The sequence below is a fragment of the Beta vulgaris genome, chromosome 4 (assembly GCF_026745355.1).
Source record: "Beta vulgaris subsp. vulgaris cultivar EL10 chromosome 4, EL10.2, whole genome shotgun sequence".
In the NCBI taxonomy this organism is placed as follows: Eukaryota; Viridiplantae; Streptophyta; class Magnoliopsida; order Caryophyllales; family Amaranthaceae; genus Beta; species Beta vulgaris.
Window position 1 is genome coordinate 22,200,839 of NC_079205.1, and position 12,435 is coordinate 22,213,273.

A 12,435-nucleotide genomic window follows, 5' to 3' on the forward strand; every position below is an offset into this window, starting at 1 on the left:
TTTCAGCTCTTAATATTTTTGGTTTTTCTCTCTGAAAACGTGAGATCTAAAAGTGAATTATGAATACCATTTATAGAACATGGATTGGACGACTACCTTCCAAAGGATATCTTTCAATTCCTTAATTCAAGGGATTTAATTCTCTTTTAGAAAATCAAATTTTATCTTTTTCTATCTTTATCTTTATTCTCTAAAAGATATGTTTTCCATAACAGATTTTCTTTTCAACTCAAAAATATTTTCCAAAATAAAATATGATTTTATAAAACTTGTGTTAGGAAATCTCGGATTTATAAAAATCTTTTAAAAACACGTTTTTAAGGAAACACGGTTTTTTGCAAAATCTTTTTTCTGAAACTCGTTTTTCCAAAATTTTATAAAACACGGTTTTATTAAATTCTTTTTGTAAAACTCGTTTTTATAAAATCTTTTTCTATAACACGTTTTTTCCACAATTCATTTATGAAACACGGTTTTATTAAATTCTTTTTCTAAAACTCGTTTTTATAAAATTCTTTTTTAAAACATTTGTTATGAAAATCTTTTACCTTATTTTGAAAACTAATTTCCTTTTTATATAGACATATAATATTAATACAATTATTTATTTCTTTAACTCTAAGAAAGTAATAATTATACTAATTTTATATTTCTATATTTAGCACATAGCATATCACCAAGTTTGAGCATATTACATTTGAATACAAAGTAACTAATCTAAGGAACATATAAACTTGGACTTCATTCTTGACTCTTCTTTTCTTTAAAGTCTTCATTTATTAATTCCTTTCTACATGCATCTGTTGCAACTGTTACACACTTTCATACTATAACATATTATATTATTTTCATCATCAAAACATAACATGTATATGCACAACAGGCACCATTTGGCAGGGGTACAACAAGCAGGAATGGTGGGCTAAGATCACCAATGGCAAGATTCCGTTTCGGACGAACTCGTCCAAAACCTCGGAGATCATCCACATTGCTCTCCGTTACTTTCGTAGGATGTTGGTTTATACCATCTTTCCTAAACAGGAAGTCAGGCAGTTGAGGAAGGAAGAGCTGCTGGTTCTTTGGTTGGCCACTGACGGGGCCCACCATATAGCCCAAATTAATTTTTTTGCTCTCTTCCTTAACCGACGGCAGGAGATTCGGGGGGGGTACTATGATATCTGGGGAGATCGTTTATGGTGGAATGATCACCCGGATGGCGTGCGTCCTACCTCGAGTTGGACGATGATCTGGCTCGCTTGGAAGCTAGCGTGCCTACTATTGGTTAGTCCAACCAATTGGATGGTGCGAGTCTGCAGCAGATGAAATTTCTGCACCGTTACATGAAGCCAAACTGCATTTGGCTTGTAAGGGGGTGACCTTACTGTTATATGAACCTCGAGATCATCTAGAACCCCCCACTAACTGTGAAAACTGTTGGCGGGTTCCCCCTTCCCATATCGCCCCTCAAGATGTTCCTGATAGGACTTTCACTCAGTCCATCCCTTCGGAGGCCATTCGACACGCTCCGAGAGGTCTGAGGCCCGACCACCGCATTCCTGAGAATGAGGTGGCCGAGGCTTCCTCCTCTCAGTCTTTCGATATGGGCTGCGTCATGGCGGCTATAGCCTAAATGTAGGCCTCTTAGGAGGCCAATCACCGCGCGGTTACTTCTACTCTTGCTGGTATCCGCACCGACCTTGACCATGTGTCTAGGGTGGCTTGGCGCACTCACCTCGCCAATGTCCACTCTAGACATGAGGCTCCCTTTCCTAACCATCCCCACTATCCTCTTTCTTTTGACCCTCATGAAGGGCCATTTGAGGAGCCTTCGTTCCGTCTCTATCCCCACTACCCGTCTTACTATCCTGATGGGTCCTCCGGTGGGTATTTCCCTCCTTACCTCCCCTCCCGATGGGGGCAATGGTGGGAATTATTAGGCGCTTTTCATGACCCCCTCCCTCTCCCTCCTTTTGCAACTCCGAGCGCGGAGTTTCGCTTAAGCTTGGGGGACTTGCATGTATGTCTATATCTTTGGGAGTTTTGGGGTCATCGATGGTTAGAAATTTAGGGGTCTCATTGGTTTTCGGTGTCATTCGGTGATTGATCTTGTCTGTTCGTTTTGACTTCCCCCACCCCTGTTGACTTCTCTTTCACCTGTATAGTTCTTTATAGTTTGTTTTTGTACTTTTGCTTTGCTTTGCATATATATATATATATATATATATATATATATATATATATATATAAACATTGTCCTCTTTTTTTCTTTTGCTTTTTATTTTTCTGCATTTCGGATAGCTTCGTTGCATGCGTGATTTGTGGCTAGAAGTGTTCAGGACTTGATTGGAAGACCTTTCCTACATTAGACTTGATGATTTTTAAAAGCCATGTTGTGATTTTAAGCGTCTCTTGAGAATGAAAACTTTTGGTAGAGTCTCTTGGAAATTAGGCGAGTTGGATGAATGGATGGCTTTGCCCCTTGTGCGACAAATCCCTAAGGAGGGCCAAGAACCTCGTAAGACTTACTCACAACCCTCATCATTGATCGCCTAACTTGTGGCTTGCATTTTTGCTCCCCAGGATTGCATAAGACCGAGCCTCTAGAAGATTGATTTAGGGCATTTTTTTTTCTAGTAATAGGAGCTACAAAACCACAAACTTGAATACCAGCATAATATCCGCTTCTCAACCCATCTGAGCCTTTCTATCCTATTTTTGCTTAACCCACATAATGAGTCATGGCCAAACTTTCCCAAAAGTGGAGTGCATGTCTAGTTTGTGTTGAGTTGAGTTGTTTTGATACTAAGTCTTGGTTGAAGGTAAGTTAATGTGCTTGTATGATTGCAAAAGTTGAAATTTTTTTTGAAAAAGAAAGGCAAAAGAAATAAAAAAAAAAAACCTCTTATTGTTTGATTTGGATTTCTATTTAAAAACAAAAGAATGAAAGAGCAAATAAATGAGAAAAATGAAAAGGTTCACAAAGTGAAATAGACTAAATGAAAATCAAGGTTATGTGTGAGATTTTGATTTGAGATTGGTGTTAGGACTAGCTTGGGGGAGTATTTACCCCTAGTTTGTACTCCACTTACCCTTATTGCACACATTCCTAAATTATAATCCACACCCCTAACCTAGCCCCGTTACAACCTTAACAAAGTCCCTTTTGACTTCTAGATTGGACTTGGTCGATTTAGTAGTAGCGGGAGAGATTTTGGGCAAGTCATGATGAGGGTCATCAAAATGTGGTAGAGACGAGCAATTATGGTTGAGCATCCCTAGGGAGGAGTCAAACTTGGGACTTGGAAGTGGAGAAGAGTGAGAAATCACTCTTGGACAACCTTCTTTTAAAAAGACTTGGTCGATCGGTGGATTGAGCCCTTAGAGTCACTCTTGTGCTTCTAATTATCTCCCCTCTTGTTTTTGGTTGGTCTCCCAAATCTTGTTATGAACTCATTTAGCTTGCATGTCATGTTTGTAACCTTGCATTTAGAGAATATAGGTTAGTTTGTTGCATGTTTTCCTTTTCTTTTTAATCTCTTTATCTTCTTCTTCCCTTCATTCTCACTCTTGGTTTACTTGAGGACAAGCAAACGCTAAGATTGGGGGAGTTTGATAAGTGTGTTTCTAATGCACTTTATGACCTCCTTTTGGTTTATTTTGGTCCTCCTTATTCTATTTTATCCCCTCTTTTCTCGTCATTTCCCTTTCTACTTCCTCACTTGATCATTGATTGATCATAGTGACTTTTTTTCTAGATTTTTGATTCATTTTGATCGAACTTCTAGTACATATGCTTTCACCAGGTCTTCTCGTGTTTTTATTGCAGGTATGGCCTTTTTCGGGGCCGAATATTGCGAGATATAACTTAAGGGGAAGAGGGAGAGACATCGAGGAAGCTTGTGGTGCGTTTGGAGGCCCCAGCACACGATGGTGCGCCTGCACATACTATTGGTGCGCCCGCACATACTACTGGTGCGCCCGCACCTTCAGCCAATTCAGAAGAAAAATATAGACGGCATTGGTGCGCCCGCACCTGTGTCTGGTGCGCCCGCACCATTTGACGCATGATTTCACCTTGAGGCAGAAGAGTCAGGTGCGCCCGCACCTGTGCATGGTGCAGCCGCACCTCCTTATGGTGCGCCCGCACCATGCGTTTCCGGAAAGAAATCGAGGCTTCATTAAACTATAGTTTTATTTAGTTTGAGGACTTACGCTTTATTCTTGTTTTCTTAGAGAGTATTTTAGGGTTTTATACTAGAGATAAAAAACTTTAGTTTGATAGAGAATTGAGATCATCGATCCTAGTTTGTGATTCCATTAACATCAAAGGTACTTTTCGTTGAATTTTAATTCAAAGTTACAGTTTTTAATTCATTCTCTTTGTGTTTGTTCTTGTCTTTTGATTATTCTTAGATCTTCATTCTCTTAGTTTCATAATTGTGATTTCCATTAGTTTAATATTTTCTTAATCATGTTTAGCCTTAGATTAGTCATAGATTTTATGTTTAATTGCTTAGAATCCATGATAAGTGAGTAGTTTCATATCTAGGGTTAGGGTGAAAGTATGAATTAGGATTTAAAATGTTTTGTTGATGAGATTGTGATATTCTAAAGAAAGTTATGCATTGATCTTGGTGTTTTGAAACCTTAGGATAGATATTGATCACATTTATTCTTTGGTATTTTGAACTCAAATATTCTTCAATCGAATTTTGAACTCTTTTATCATTCCCAAGAATCAACTTAATATCTAGGCCAAGATATTAGGTAGAAATTAAGGGTATCCTTCATTATGGGTTTTTCGAACTTATTGAATCTCTTAATCAATCAACTAAAGACCATTCGAGAGGGGATTTAGTTGATTGATTAAGTGATTACTCTAGAGGACCATTCGAGAGAGGACTCAAGTATTTTAGAGGAAAACTAAACCTTGCATAATCGTCTTCGTTGCTTCACAATCGCATTAACAATCATTATCCGTTCTTATTCATACTAGTAACCTTAACTCTAGTGTCTTCTTATTTGATATTTGAACTCTTGTTATTTGCTAGTTCTAGTTTTTAGCTAGTCATAATTGTTACCAAACCTCTTTTAAACCCCCAAATACCATTCAATTAGGTAGTCTGGACTTGATAGACTTTAATGAATCCCATTTTCCCTGTTGATCGACCCTTGACTTGCCCTTACTATTCTCTTAGTAATTGCTTGTTAGGACTTATATATATTGTTTGGAAAGCGGTTTTTGGTGCCTTAACGACACACTAAAAACCTCTAATCAGATAAGTAAATGCATCACCAAGAAAAACATATTTAACAAAGGGGGGAAGGGGTTTGAACTCTACCTTTGGATGAGGCTTAGAACACCCCTCTTTGTTATTGGACGTAGCTAGAATCTCAATTGCTTCATATTGTGTCTCCTCAATGGTAGTGTCAAGAAGCATGGAGAATTCTTTCACCTCTTCCGTGATGGTACCAATAGTAATGTCCAGGCTAGGGGCATCAGTAAGCGAAGCATACAACTCATCCCCTGTGTGAACCACACACGCGGCATCCTCTATCTTATCCTCAACTAGACTTACGCGACAAATTCTCTCCATCATAGGCCTCTTCAAAGTCTTAGAGAACTCAAATACAACCCGCTCATTGGCAACCTCAACCGTGATGGTATCATTTTTGCAGTTTATCACAACACCCAGTATATTTAGAGCTTCTCTACCAAGAATAAGAGGAGTCTCCGGATCTTCTTCCATATCCATTACCACAAAATCACATGGCACAAACACATGCCCAACTTGAATTGGTGTATCCCCCAACTCACCATAGGGGATTCTCACAGTGCGGTCCACCAATTGAATCATTTTTCGCGTAGGATGAAGAGGAAATTTAAGGTGCTAAGTAATAGATAGTGGCATCAAATTGAAACTCGCTCCTAAGTCGGCCAGTGCACCCTTAGGCTCTAAATCACCTATTCTTCGCATCTCCTTTAATTGAGAACATGCGCTTAAATCTAGGTATTATGGGTAGATACCACAACACCTTAGCTGGTGGTCCTTCACTACCTCCAGCTCCTTCACGCTTGTACCTCGACAATCCACAACGTGGACACTCATATAAATGATCATACTCATTACGACAAAGCACACAATCGTTAGGACAAGCATGTATCCGCTCGTACTCTAAACCGAAAGGACACATCAGCTTCTTCGCATAATAGTACGACTTTGGCAGTTTTAGACCATTTCCATCAGGGAGCATATCAGCTAAAACTTCCAACAACAATGTGAAACTAGAGTCCGTCCAACTAGCGTTCGACTTAATGTTGAATAGTGTTACCACCGCGGAAAGTTTGGTGTACTTTGTACAACCAGGAAACAACGGCTTTTCAGCAACCTGAGACATAGACTCCAAAATACGAAGTCGTCTACACGAATGATCTTCAACCTCGTGTATCATCTCGTCTACCTGATCCCTATCGTCATCTCCAAACTCATCATCCAAATTCTCATCCCCTAACTCATCATCCAAATTCTCATCTCCTAACTCATCAGCCTTCTTTTCTTCACATACATCATTCTTTACTCTAGAGCTTCCTGTATACCTCCCCTGCTCACCATGCCAAACCCATACGTGGTATTGAGGCCTGAACCCAATGCGAAAGACATGCTCCCTAACCACATGTATACTACTAACCTTGCTCACATTTCTAGAATCGACACAAGGACAATAAAAGTCGACTTCTCCAGAGGATGTTTGATATTCTAATGCAGTTGTACAGAATTCCGAGACCCCTTTCACAAACTCAATCGATTCACAACTACCATACATCCATGTACGATCCATCTCATTCAAGAAGACCACCTCTAACAATTATACACAACCATTCATTATAATGCATCAATCATTATTAATGTACATACACTCACATATTCAAATCACACACGTATAGAGCAAGCTAAGATAGTGACATGTTCAATTGTATGCATGCAGCCGAAGGTCCTTATCACTCCAACCTAACCCATCCTTGGACGTCTAATCTTACTAGTGAATATATGCCAACTTTTCAATTCTAAGGAAAATCCGGCAGCATTTCCCTAAAGTTCTCCAAGTACACAATGTAGATAATTGCTTATCTACATATGTACCCAGAGAACAATGTAGAGAAACGATAAGCCAAGAATTTACTTAGAATTGAAAAGAAGACACACATTCACCACCTAAGCGAGATCAAACGTCCAAGAACAATCCCAAACGGGGGACTATTCAAGACTTACTCCTAATGAATAAGTCTTAAACGGGTATCTAGGCATATGATGATGATTCAAACAACTTGTAGATTTCATAGCTAAATTACATTGCGTTTTCATACAAACTCATATCAAGAAATATATATACATTATAAAAAATACATATATACATCATAAATTATCATAACTTTAATCAATTTGAATCACATGACAGCTTTGTTTCATTAAACAAATTAAATCAAACAAAAAAGGCAACGAAATTAAACTAGTTACCTATTAACACCAACGACGAGAGCAATGAAGAGAGAAGAGATACTTGGAACTTTATTTTCCTTCCTTAGCCTTTTATTCCTACAATTAACAAAACCCACATTGCACATTAATCATTTAATTCAATTAAGAAAAACAAAAGTAACTTAAAAACAAGATTAAGGTGGTGGGCAGCAGTGGTGCGCAAACCGACTCGAATTAAGGTGGTGGGCAACAGTGGTGGGCAGCAGTGGTGGTGGAGCAGCAGTGGTGGGGCAGCAGTGGTGGTTCAATGTGGTGCAAAAGGTGGTGGTGGAGTAGTGGTAAGCAGCAGTGGTGGTTCAATGTGGTGCACAAGGTGGTGGTGGAGCAGTGGTGGGCAGCAGTGGTGCACAAACCCACTCGAATTAAGGTGGTGGGCAGCAGTGGTGGTGGAGTAGCAGTGGTGGAGCAGCAGTGGTGGTGGAGCAGCAGTGGTGGTTCAATGTGTTGTGCAAGGTGGTGGTGGTGCGTTAAATTAGGGCTTTAATTTCTCGATCTTTTTGGTGCGTTAAATTTTTCTAAGGGAGGGAAAGGAAGAATTGTGCGTACTATTGTGTGCGCAATTTTAGAAACAAAAAAAAACTACCAGGAAGGGCTGCGCTTGTCCCAACAAATGCAGCCCTACAATAAAGAACGGGTGCGTTTGTTGGAAAAGCGCAGCCCTTCAGGGCGAAGGGATGCGCTTGTCTGAAAAACGCAGCCCTTCTTACAGTTAGAAGGGCTGCATTTTTTAGACAAGCGCAACCCTTCATTGAAAAGGGATGCGCTTGTCTAACAAACGCAACCTTTCTAACTGTAAGAAGGGCTGCGTTTTTTGTTAAACGCAGCCCTTCTCTCTGAAGGGTTACGCTTTTCCCAAAAAACGCAGCCCTACAATAAAGAAGGGATGCGTTATGAAGAATACTCAGCCCTTCCTTTTTTTTCCCCTAGTGGGTGAAACCTTCGGGGTCCCTTTGCTTCTTGGGTATGGTTCGTTGCACAAGAGCACTCACTTGGTAGGGTAGGATGATAAGCTCATCTTCAAGTTTGTGTTTGTTGGAGAGAATCTCCTTCAATAACTTAGCATAAGTCGGCATTTGAGACATAGCCTCAAGAAAGGGAATGTTGATTTACAGGCTCTTCATCACGTTAAGTAATTTAGTGAACTTGTCACTCAATTTTATCTCTACCAACCTTTAAGGCTAGGGAACCGGAGGCACATAGGTCTTTCTTGGTGGAGGTGATGGCAATGGAGTTTCATCTCCAACTTGGACTTGTGGCTCATCTTTTTCCACAACTTCTTCTTTCTCACTTTCCTCAACTTCATCCTCCTTCTCAACAACCTCAACTTCTTCTTCCTTCTCTAACTCCCCATTAGGCATCTTAGGACCCTCATAACTTGTTCCCGATCTCAAATGATGGCTTTGGCTTAATGGAGGTTGGGGTTCGGGATGGGTTGGCCCGGAAGTTGATTTGTGGGAGTTGGGGTATTCTTCTCGGCTACTTTGGCGATTTGGATTTCAAGCATTTTATTATAGCCTTGTAGCTCTTGAAACCTTTGCGCATGGTTTTGGAAAATTTGGTTCATGGATTGGAGTTGTTGGAGAATTTGGAGAGAGGTTGGATCGGGGGATGGAATGGGTGCGGGATTTTGTTTCGGGAATGGAGGATTAGAGGGAGGTTTTTGGGTATTGGCTCTTTGATGTGGAGCTTGGTATGTGTTGGATCCTTGTGAGGATGAACCACCTTGGTTATAGTTTTGGTTATACCCTTGCACATACCCTTGGTTTTGAGCTTGGTTGTACCCTTGTTGATTCCATCCTTGTTGAGGTTGGTTGAAGCCTTGGGTGTAGTTTTGTTGAGGTTGTTTCCAACCCCCTTGTTGATTGCTTCTATACCCTTGGTTCTCTTGATATCCATCTCCTCTAGATTTTATCGCCGCCACATGCTTCGAATGGGTACCTCCATAATAAGAAGTATCATGGTTAATAACAACACAAATATCACAAGAAAAAGAATTTACTTGTGAAGGATTAGATGAGGCGAGATTGATCTTTGAAAGCTTCTTGTCAAGTTGGTCCATCTTGGCTTGAAGTTCCTCCATGAGATATAATTCAAACTTCCAGCTCTTCTTGGGTTGAACGCCTCTTCGTCGTCCACCCATGAATAATTCTTGACACTTCCTCAATAGTGGACTCAAGTTGACCTTATGGGATCTTTGAAAGTTGACCTCCCGCTCCAGCATCAAGATTGGCACCCCATGAATAATTTTTGTAGGAGAAATTTGGATGATTCTTCCAACCTGGGTTATATGTGTTTACGTATGGGTTCTTGTGTGGTCTTGTGTTTGTGTTTAGGAGGGCACTAGCTTGTTCGATTATCACTCCCATGGTTTGTATTGACACTCATATCAATGAGTGACCTTGTACTTCGCAAATCTCACAAACAGGTGCTATTGATCCGCTACTCAATTGATCAACCTTAGCTGCCAAAACTTGCACATTGTTAGATAAAGTAGCAATAGCATCAACCTCATACTTACCTCCCTTTTTAGTATGGGTCCACAAGACACACTCCATTCAGATAACTGTTGGCAGCCATATCATCCAACAATGTCTTCACAACTTATGGAGTTTTGGCCATGAAAGTACTGCCAGATGCGGCATTTATAGAACTTCGAACATCATGCTTCGAACCATTATAAAATGTCTGAATCAATAGCCACTCAGAAATGCCATGGTGTGGACAATGTTTTTGCAAAGCCTTGTATCTCTGCAATGCCTCATAGAGAGACTCCAATTCATGTTGTTAAAAACCAAATATCTCGTTTTTGAACTTGGAAGTTCTCATAAGAGGGAAGAACTTGTAGAGAAAGGCCCTTTTCAGTTCTGGCCATGTGGCATTCTTCCTCGCTTCTTCTTCTTTCAACCATTATTTTGCTTCATCCTTAGAGAAAAAGAAATAGCACAATATCGAATTAAATCATCAGAAACGTTTGTTAATTTCAAAGTATTACACTTTTCTAGGAAGTTAGCCATATGATAAGTAGGGCTCTCTTTGGGTGTTCCCGCATATGAGTCCTGTGAGATGAACTCAATCAACTGTGGCTTGAGCTCGAAATGTGTAGCAGTTGTTGTTGGTCTAGTAATGGTGGTGGTGGTCCCATCAAGCACAGCATATTCCCGTAGAGACTTTGGTGGTGTTTCGTCTCCCATTGTTGATTCTTGTTGTTCTTTTCTTCTTTGACCTCTCAATCTCCTTGTTGTAGCTTTGAGCTCGCGATAAAGAGTAATTAGATCTTCTGAACCCTTGCTACGAGTGTGTATACAACAAAAAGACTGAAAGAAAAGAGATTAAATTAACAAATAGAGTAACAGTGATCGAACAAAAATAAGTTTAGCTAAATAAATCTAAGATAAACTAATCTAATGTCGTTAGTTCCCGGCAACGGCGCCAAAATTTGATAGGCGTGCCGCGCACCTAACGAAAATAGATAACCTAACTAAACCTCCCAACTATGTAGTAGGGTAAGTCAAAGTGGAATTCGCAGGGACAAACGATATCAAACACTAGGTATCTTGACTCAATTTAACTAAGCACGTGACAAACAACGGTGAAAAGGATTTTAACTAATTCTAACACTTAACTATAGCAACTAACAATCGCACATGAGATAAAATCAATTAATAAAAACATCTAGAATTAAGTATCCCTACTAGCACGAATAATACACGAATAATTCCCGACCCAATAAACATAATCAATAATCCAAAAGGAGTAATGCACTCTATAAATGCCAAAGACCTCTCCCGAGTACCTATGGTTACTCTAAACAAGCTAAGCAATCAAACGTATTCCCATGGAATCATGTAAGAAAGAGACAATAAACATGGCATCACAAATAAATTCCTAGCAATCCAATCTACTTTTTCCCATACAGATATTCATACTCTTGATTGAATTAACAAATCCATCTAGATTCAATTCCCATTGAAAACAAGACATAAGGAATCAATTCAAAATCATCTATCCCTAGTATGATAATGAAAATAAGCACAACTCAATCAAGCAAGAATAATTAATCACATCAAATTGGGATTATGGAGGGATTCATGCATTTTTCATTGCTGGGGTTGAACTTAACCCTAGATTATAAAACTACTCACTTATAATTGAAATAACTAAGCAATTGATAAAAAAAATTGAAAGACATAATAATAATAAAGGAAAATAGGAGATTAGAAAAACTTATTCTTTACTTGAATGATCAAACTTGTAGAATTCAAGATTCAATAATGGATTTTTCTCTCAAAAGCTCTCTAGAAGTGAATAATAAAACCTAAGTGTCGAAATAATATTGAAAGTATTTATAGTTTCCTAAAATTAAAACAAACTTAATAATAATCTCGATGAAGAGCAAGTCGACACAAACGTGCCGACCTGATATTAGAAAAACAATCGCACGATCAAACGTTTTTATTTCCGGAAAAGCGGAACAACACGAATGTGTCACATTTGACACGGACGTGTTACCATCGATTATTGAGATCAGTAGCAAACTGATTTGTGGAGAGCAAGGTGACACGGACGTGTCGAATATGACACAAGGGTGTTGGTACAGCAGACGCAAACACTTCAACTTCAAACATCTATAACTTTTGATCCAGAGCTTCAGTTGACTCGTGTAGTATATCGCTGTAAATATATTAAAGTTTAGATTCCAACCCAGTTGGAACTACCGTATTATCATTTTTGTGTAAAAATTTATGATCAAAGTAGTGAAGAAGTGTCATATTTCACACAAGTGTGAAAAGCGGTTTGTATCTTCTCCAATTCCAATCCATTTTGGGCACATGATATGTCGTTTCAAAGCCATCCAAGTGCCTTACTAGTCATGTCCTTCCACAGGAGTATAGAGTAC

General features: G+C 39.3%; 1 non-coding gene across 1 annotated transcript; it reads left to right on the forward strand.

Moving 5' to 3' along the window:
• The first annotated feature begins 10,245 nt into the window (after positions 1-10,245).
• On the forward strand, positions 10,246-10,352 carry LOC125497256 (small nucleolar RNA R71). Its single transcript, XR_007273885.1, has one exon. It is a non-coding gene; the product is annotated as a small nucleolar RNA R71 (small nucleolar RNA).
• The last annotated feature ends 2,083 nt before the right edge of the window (positions 10,353-12,435 follow it).